Source organism: Bidens hawaiensis, unplaced genomic scaffold (genome assembly GCF_021521415.1).
Source record: "Bidens hawaiensis isolate Kalapana, Puna unplaced genomic scaffold, B.hawaiensis_p1.1 tig00006258_1, whole genome shotgun sequence".
NCBI lineage: Eukaryota > Viridiplantae > Streptophyta > Magnoliopsida > Asterales > Asteraceae > Bidens > Bidens hawaiensis.
The window spans coordinates 20,685-28,532 of record NW_027491415.1 but is presented as its reverse complement, the minus strand read 5'-3'; the positions used below and the strand labels follow the sequence as shown (position 1 = coordinate 28,532).

General features: G+C 32.5%; 1 pseudogene; it reads left to right on the top strand.

Annotated features, from left to right (window-relative positions):
* The first annotated feature begins 1,330 nt into the window (after positions 1 to 1,330).
* Positions 1,331 to 3,834, top strand: LOC143631828 (putative indole-3-pyruvate monooxygenase YUCCA4; annotated as a pseudogene).
* Positions 3,835 to 7,848: the final 4,014 nt, after the last annotated feature.

Genomic DNA, 7,848 nt, shown 5'->3' with positions numbered 1-7,848 from the left:
GTGTGTTTCTATTGTGGATGTATATGAAGTTCAAGGTAAGTAGTGATTATATTTGTGTTCATTAATGTTTCCATATTTGTATTTGAGTACTTTTTCGTTGACTTATGTATTACACAAATAAAATAATGTTATTGGGCTAAAAGTTGTTTTACAAACGATGGCCCAAGAAATCAAATTAACACCACACCAACACCACTACTCCACTAGTAAAGAATTAACCATGGCGGAGCCTAGAAATTGATGCAATAGCTCTTTTGCGAAAATTTTATGAAAAAACATTTTACAATTTTTTTTGTTATTGTTGTTATATTTTTGTATATTACCGAACTAGCTAGCTAGACAGTTGTCTTTGTAATGAAGTAAGCAATGTAATTGTAGAAGTGATATTTTTCAAATATTTATGTTTATATCTTACAATAGTAAATATGTCTTTATATTTATAAAAATCAAATGTGATAGTCAAAAACTTTTTTAAAATTGTAAAATCTCAAGAGAACACCTTAGAATCACGACATATATATTTGTGATATCGACATAGTTGATTTATCCTAATGTAGGTTTTAACACAATTTGTGTAGGTTTCTCCCAAAAGTGAAAATATGAGAATCTCGATTCATAACTCAAAATTTCAGTTAATAGAACGTTGTCATCTATTTTATAATTGCTAACAATTTAAAATTAGACCCAGACTCTACCAATAACTTTATTATAGCTGCGATTTTACTTCGTACATTTGTTTGATAACAATTTAGAACTAGACTAAACTTGCTACCCGTCCTTTAACCTTCATGAAGGTCACTTGCCCATACATGTTATGTGCGTTTTATACTAGAGTATTGATAGGGTCCCGTAAGGTTTTTCAATAGCACATACTAATTATTTTAAAAAACAAAAAAAAAAGAATTAAAAATAAAAATAAGCTACCTATTCCCACCAATAGGGTGATAGGCATGAGAAGTGAGATAGGTGAAATTGGCTTATAAATTCAACTCAACTACACACAGTCATCCACATAAATGTATTTATAGCTTTCCCTCCTTTCTTCACTTCACTTCACTTCACTTCAAATCCCCTTTTTCTCTGCACTGAAAAGCCTTTGAAGAAAGAGCCTTGAGAAAGTGAACCAAATCCTTTCCTTAACCTTACACGCCTCCATATTTTCCACTCTGTCCACATTTAACTACCGTCAGTAACACATTTCCATTCACTCAACAACAACACCCTCTTAAACTCCCAGTCTCCAAAAGCTTTCAAGATTCTCAAAAACATATCATACCATTGTTTTTATTCAATTTCCTTTCTGGGTTTTGTTCTTTGTTACAAATTATTAATGGGTTCTTGTGAACAAAATAAACTTGTCATGAAATCTGCTGGTCCGATTATTGTGGGTGCTGGTCCTTCTGGTATAGCTGTTGCAGCTTGCCTTAAGGAAAACGGAGTCCCATCTCTTGTTCTTGAGAGAAGTGACTGCATTGCATCTTTATGGCAATACAAAACTTATGATCGGTTAAAGCTTCATCTTCCTAAACAGTTTTGTGAGCTTCCATTATTCGGGTACCCTAAAAGTTTCCCAAAATACCCTTCCAAGAAACAGTTTGTTTCCTACATGGAAGCTTATGCTGACCACTTTGAAATCAAGCCAAAGTTTAACCAGTCAGTAACTAATGCTGAGTTTGACTTTGAAGGCAATGTTTGGAGAGTGGAGACACAAGATTGTGTTTATGAGTCACGGTGGTTGGTGGTGGCTACCGGAGAGAATGCGGAGGCGGTGGTGCCGGAGATTCAAGGGATTGAGAAGTTTGAAGGGGTGGTTAGGCATACAAGTGAGTATAAAAGTGGTTGTGAGTTTAAGGGTCAAAGGGTTTTGGTTGTTGGTTGTGGAAATTCGGGGATGGAGGTTAGTTTGGACCTTTGCCGGTATAATGCAAACCCTTTTATGGTGGTTAGAAACTCGGTAAGTTTGTAATCATCACACGCTTCTTTTCGGTTTGGTTTTAGTTAAGGAACGGTAAAGTTGTTGTCATGTGACTGTTTCGAGTAAAGAAACTAAAAATGATAACATCTTGTGTTTATTTTGATGATTAGGGTATCATTGGTTTATTTTTATTTTTTTATATGGAAAACTCAATCCCATTTGCCTTTTAATTCACTTTTTAAAAATGGGTATTTTTATTATTTATGTTTAAGAAAATTTTGGTCAAATAGTTTTTGAAAAATAAGTATGTGTAGTTGTGTAACACATGCTTAAAAAGTTAGTACATTGAACTTTAATTAAGTGTTTTGACTTTTGGAGTTAGTTATATTGTTTTAAACTTTTAATGCAATTGTAGGTTCATGTTCTACCTAGAGAGATGTTTGGATTGACAACATTTGGAATAGCTATGGTGCTTCTTAAATGGCTACCTCTAAGGGTGGTGGATAGAATGATCTTGTTTATGGCCAATTTAACACTAGGAAACACCGAAAAACTCGGCTTACGCAGGCCGAAAACCGGACCCCTTGAGCTCAAAAATGCGACCGGGAAGACACCGGTGCTAGACACCGGAGCTTTATCTCTAATCAAATCCGGTAACATCAAGGTAGCTATCGAAAGATTCCCTGACACATAGGTTTATGAGTTGTACAATGCAAATATATTTTAACTTTTGTTGTGATTTATTGGAATGTTTGTAGGTTGTGGAGCAAGGAGTGAGAGAAATCACTAGAAATGGAGCCAAATTTATGGATGGTCAACAGATTGCATTTGACTCTATTGTATTGGCAACAGGATACAAGAGCAATGTGCCATTTTGGCTTAAGGTAGATTTCATGACACCAATAATGAAACAATTACTTTTAATTCTATTTTCTACAATAAAAATAAATTCATCATAATAATCATTTTAGGTATAGTAATATGTTAAAATAACATTTATTTATTTTATTTACCTTCATAGTTATCAAATATCTTAATATTTGTCATTCTTTTTTTTGTTATACATATGTTTTGGAAAGGGGGGTCACATAAATATATTCTTAAAATGATTATTTTAGTTTTTTAAATGAAATTTATCTAATTATTTTTATCTTATTATCAATCTCACATCACTTTCCAAGCCTTACACATTAAGAAGCCTACAAAATGGTTTTTGGTGAGCAAAAAGGTGAAAAACTGGTAGCATTTGTTTGGAGGATTCTCAATCTCTTAACATTTTTGTTGTCATCTTATGATAAGTTACTATCATAAACTATTTTCATGATTATATCTCTCTCATATTGTATCTTTTTTTTCCTTCATAAAATGGTTTTTAAGAACTTACGTCATGATATAAATTGAGTTTCTAAATCAAGAGTAATGTACACATTTGGATGCGCATTGTATAAATCATAGCACTACTATTCTGGTTATGGTAATTTTAGTTCTGGAATAAGGATAAGCATAAAAAATATTCTTTTTCTGATGTTTTCTGGAGAAAGAATCCGAATTGAAACGTGTTGAGCTTATAATGATCTCATTATTTTGTCCTGCATAATAAGTTTTGTCATTGAGTAGGACCCACATATTTTAATCATATGTGCACTTATTCACTATTTAGTATAAAAATTTACTTTTACATTTTTATGTTCTAATGATTTTTTTTCCACAATACAGGGAAGTGATTTTTTTACCGATGATGGAATGCCGAAAACGCCTTTTCCAAATGGATGGAAAGGGGAGAACGGGTTGTATACCGTCGGGTTTACTCGAAGAGGTCTTCTTGGCACGACATGTGATGCACTTAAAATTGCTAACGAAGTTACACGTCAGTGGAGCCTGCGAAGTGTGATTCTAAGCACGAATTAGGGTCAAAGTGATGTATTGATATTGGAATAAAAATGAAATCAAAAGAGAGATAAAATAGTGTTTATTTTTATTTTTATTTTTATTTAGTTGGTGTAGGGAATTGTGGTACTTTACTAACAAGGGTTAGTGTTTTTTATTTTCAAATGTTTTACCAGCAAACATTGTCTTTTAGGTTGTTCAAAATTTCTGATGTTTTTTGTGGTGGTGGTGGTGTTTAATTTGTACATTAACAAGTTTTGTAATTTACTCTTGAATTTCATGTCCTCAATCAATTTGTTTTATTTGCATTTTATTCTCTACTATGTAAAATCATATATTAATAATGTTGCAACTTGTATTCTATAACATACTACTACATATTATATTATACGATACGAATTTTAGTTGTGGGATATAAATGTGAGACATGAAAGTGAGTCATCAAATTCGATCTTAAATAGTAGTGAAATTAAAGTAAGTGAGAGCAAACAACGACATGAACTAAACACACTCATATTACAACTTGAACGACAATGTTAAGTAGTGGGTTTCATGTTCAAACCGTCGGCTGCACGGTAGAACCAACATACCGAACCTAGATCAAATGATTTAAAGAATTCTCACATAAACGATGCAAACTAAAATTGGATGTGTGTTATAATAATGGAAAAGAAAACTACAAGTACAAATTAAAGTAGTTTCTAAATTCTTCTGAATAAAGAAAAGGATGATTCACCTTTTTAAACAAACCTCCAATAAAAAAAGAGAAGAAACAGTTTTATAGTCATCATAAATAAGTAAAAGTATACAAATAAGTCCAAAAATAACCTTTAAGATCTTATTAGAATATAACTTTTAACAAATGATGGATACTACTTTTGTGAAAAACAACAAACGTTGGACTCGAAGAGTCTACCAAACACACAACCAACCAAACATAGATTATATCTTTATCCATGCTTTTTAACTAAAGTTTAATGTTTAAATTAGTGATTTGGTGTCCATGGATCATGATTCACTCGTTATCTTCCTAGCCATTATTGTAAATTTAAAATTCATCCCTTTCAACTTTGTTAAGAAAGAAGTTTAGGCAGTTAAGTAAAAGTTACCGTAACAAATGTATTGTTTTCGATTATATCGTCACACACTTAAACGTTGTATGAGCTATAACGGCCTTTTTTTGCTTTCTTCTGTAAAGATTATATTTAAAACGGAAAATAACAATTTATATTTGTACATTGATCAAGTACCAGAGGGGATGTAATCTTGGCAATACGACATATGTAAAATGTTCTAGAAGGCATATCTTTCAAGGAGGTACCTTTGGCAGCATGACAAGGTTAGAAGTCCTCGTAGCTACATCTTTCAACTATCTAGAAGGGGGGGGGGGGGGTAATCTTGCTTGGATGGCTGAGGTCAGAGGTCCGAGTTCATATATCACATACATATAGATAGATGTATAGGAACAAAGGAAATCTTGCAAGATATTGAAGGTTAAATGCTCTATTCTGTACATCACTAGTAGTTCTGTCTTTATTGTTGTAAATCATAGGTCATGCCTTTGGGAAGGCCTTAATTTGTTCATGTGGAAAGAATGAATATATTAAGAGGTGTTATACGAATAGACTAGAGAAAACATAAAGGGACAATAGCAAAATGCTTTCCTACAAACAACTTTACCGATATAAAAAACTACTATTCATCCCTATTATACACCCTCATGAAACAAAAACTCTTTGAGAGCCAAGTCTAGAGAAAGCTTATTATTATTTTTTTAATCTATAAAGGTTTTTTTCTTTTATTAATTTTTTTTTTTGAAATGATTGATGGATTTCAATTTTCAACCTCGATGGAAGGGAGTATTCCCTCTTAGCTTGAAAGATCACCCAAACTTAAGATAAGATCATGTTTGTGGAAACGATGTGCACACTAAAGATGCTTAATGTTTTAAGGCACTCACCCACGAACATGTTAAGTACTTAGGCAGTTATATTAGTTGTTAGCCAATGACGTCCTCAAAAAAGGTTTTTAACCATTGACGATTGAACGGTAAAAAAGTCAAGTCTTAAATCGATCAAACAACTTTTTTTCAAGCATTTTTTAACGATCAACGAAATTCACCACATTGGATACACTCGTCTTTCAATCCAAGGAAAACCCTCAGCTAAGACCAACATCCGTGAACACTCGATCGAGGTCACGACAGTGCGAAGAGATGAAACATGTTCGGTTCAAAGATCGAATTAGTGAACAGCGCCTACTCGCCTAGTCTCCCATCATCACCATGTGTTGTCGAAACTAAATAATGGGGGTATGAACCGAACCTGGGTAATATGAAACACAAGTTTCTCTCTTAACACTCCACCAAACATATACTTAATTTAAAAAAAGGGGGGAAAGAAAACCATAAATAATTCAAGATCTTGTGCAGGTGAAAATATTGACCGCAGGGAACAAATTGCGTATGAGAACTGTAGTAACAACTAGTATGTGACGTTCTTAATTAGCTCACACTTTTTTCAAAATTTGTATTTAATTTCAAACAATTAAATTTGTAGCAACCCTTTTCATGGCTATATAATTTTAAAACAAATAAAACTTCAATAATGTGACATTATTAGACAAGACTATTAAAGATGAGAAAATGACGAATTCAGCTATCAATTACCGTTAATTTCAAACAAGTATATATATACAGTTGCCGGAAGTTATAAATGTATCAACTCTATTTTTATGAATTAAAATATTATATATGACAGTATTAGCATCCAGGCCACTTTTTTTAATTTTATTTTCTATCTTAAGTACATGAAACTTGGGCGTAAATGAGCCGAGTTAGGCATGAGCCAACCTAAGTTCAAGCTTGCTCATTTTGAGTTTTATAGCTTGAAATCTCGACCGGTTTAGTGAGATTTAACTATTTTATATGTACACATTTAATTTTATGTATATTTAATTATTTATAATTATAAATTTTTATATTGCATAATTAAATATTCTTTAGTTATTCTTAAAAACATATTTTAATTATTATCTTGTAATAGGTTTATTATGTAAAAATATATTTAATAATTAAATATATAACATTTTAGTTTAGGCTCGCGAGCCTAGGGCTAGCGATTGGTGTTTTAACGGGTTTAACAAATTAGAAACGACTCATTTAACAGATTTATATGCCATGACTATATATATGATAGTTTTAAATTTCATGTACCAATAAGAGAAATGATATAGTCTAGCTTACTACTTTCAGTTATTTAAAAATAAAAAAAATTACATGTCGTACTTTTTTTAATTAACATGTCTTAAACAGGTGCCAGTCCTCCTCAAGCCTACCCAATTCGAAGCTTGGGCTCGAACTCGTTTATTCAATATGTTCGTTCTCGCGCTCATTTAAGCTCAGCTCGATTTATGATTTTAGCAAATCGCACTTAAGTAACTCATGAACGACTTGACTCGTTTATACCTTTACTAGAACATTTGTTGAATATAAAAATCTAAACAAATGTCATAATTTTTTAGTAAAAGATTTAACAAGTAAATGAAAGTAAAAGAAGGTAAAAGGGTGAGTAGAATGAAGAGTTATAATAATATCTGGTGGTTATTTGTTAGTGACGAAAAGTAAAGTATGTGGTCCGTACATGGGTGCCACGCGTGTGGAAGCGTGTCCACTGTAAGATCCATGTACCCGAGTTTAGTAAAGCCAATGATAGTAAAACCTTTACCCCTTTTGCTGATGTCACCATGACTGAATGAAGAGAAAGCTTGTTAACCTCTCTAAATCAAACCAACCCCACATGTATTTAGCATTTTCATTTTTGTCAAATATTTTTCTAATTTATTATTTTAAAAGGGAGAACGGACGTTCTCAATTAATTCCAACGAAAATCCACTCGTTGTCGACAAATAATTATAGAAACATTCTCTCTCATCTTCTTTCAACGGGTATAAACGCCCTCAACGGTTTCTTTCATGGGGTACCCCCAGTGTAGCCGCTCGAGTTACTCTATTTATGAGACGATACCCTTGAACATCTCGTCCCCCCT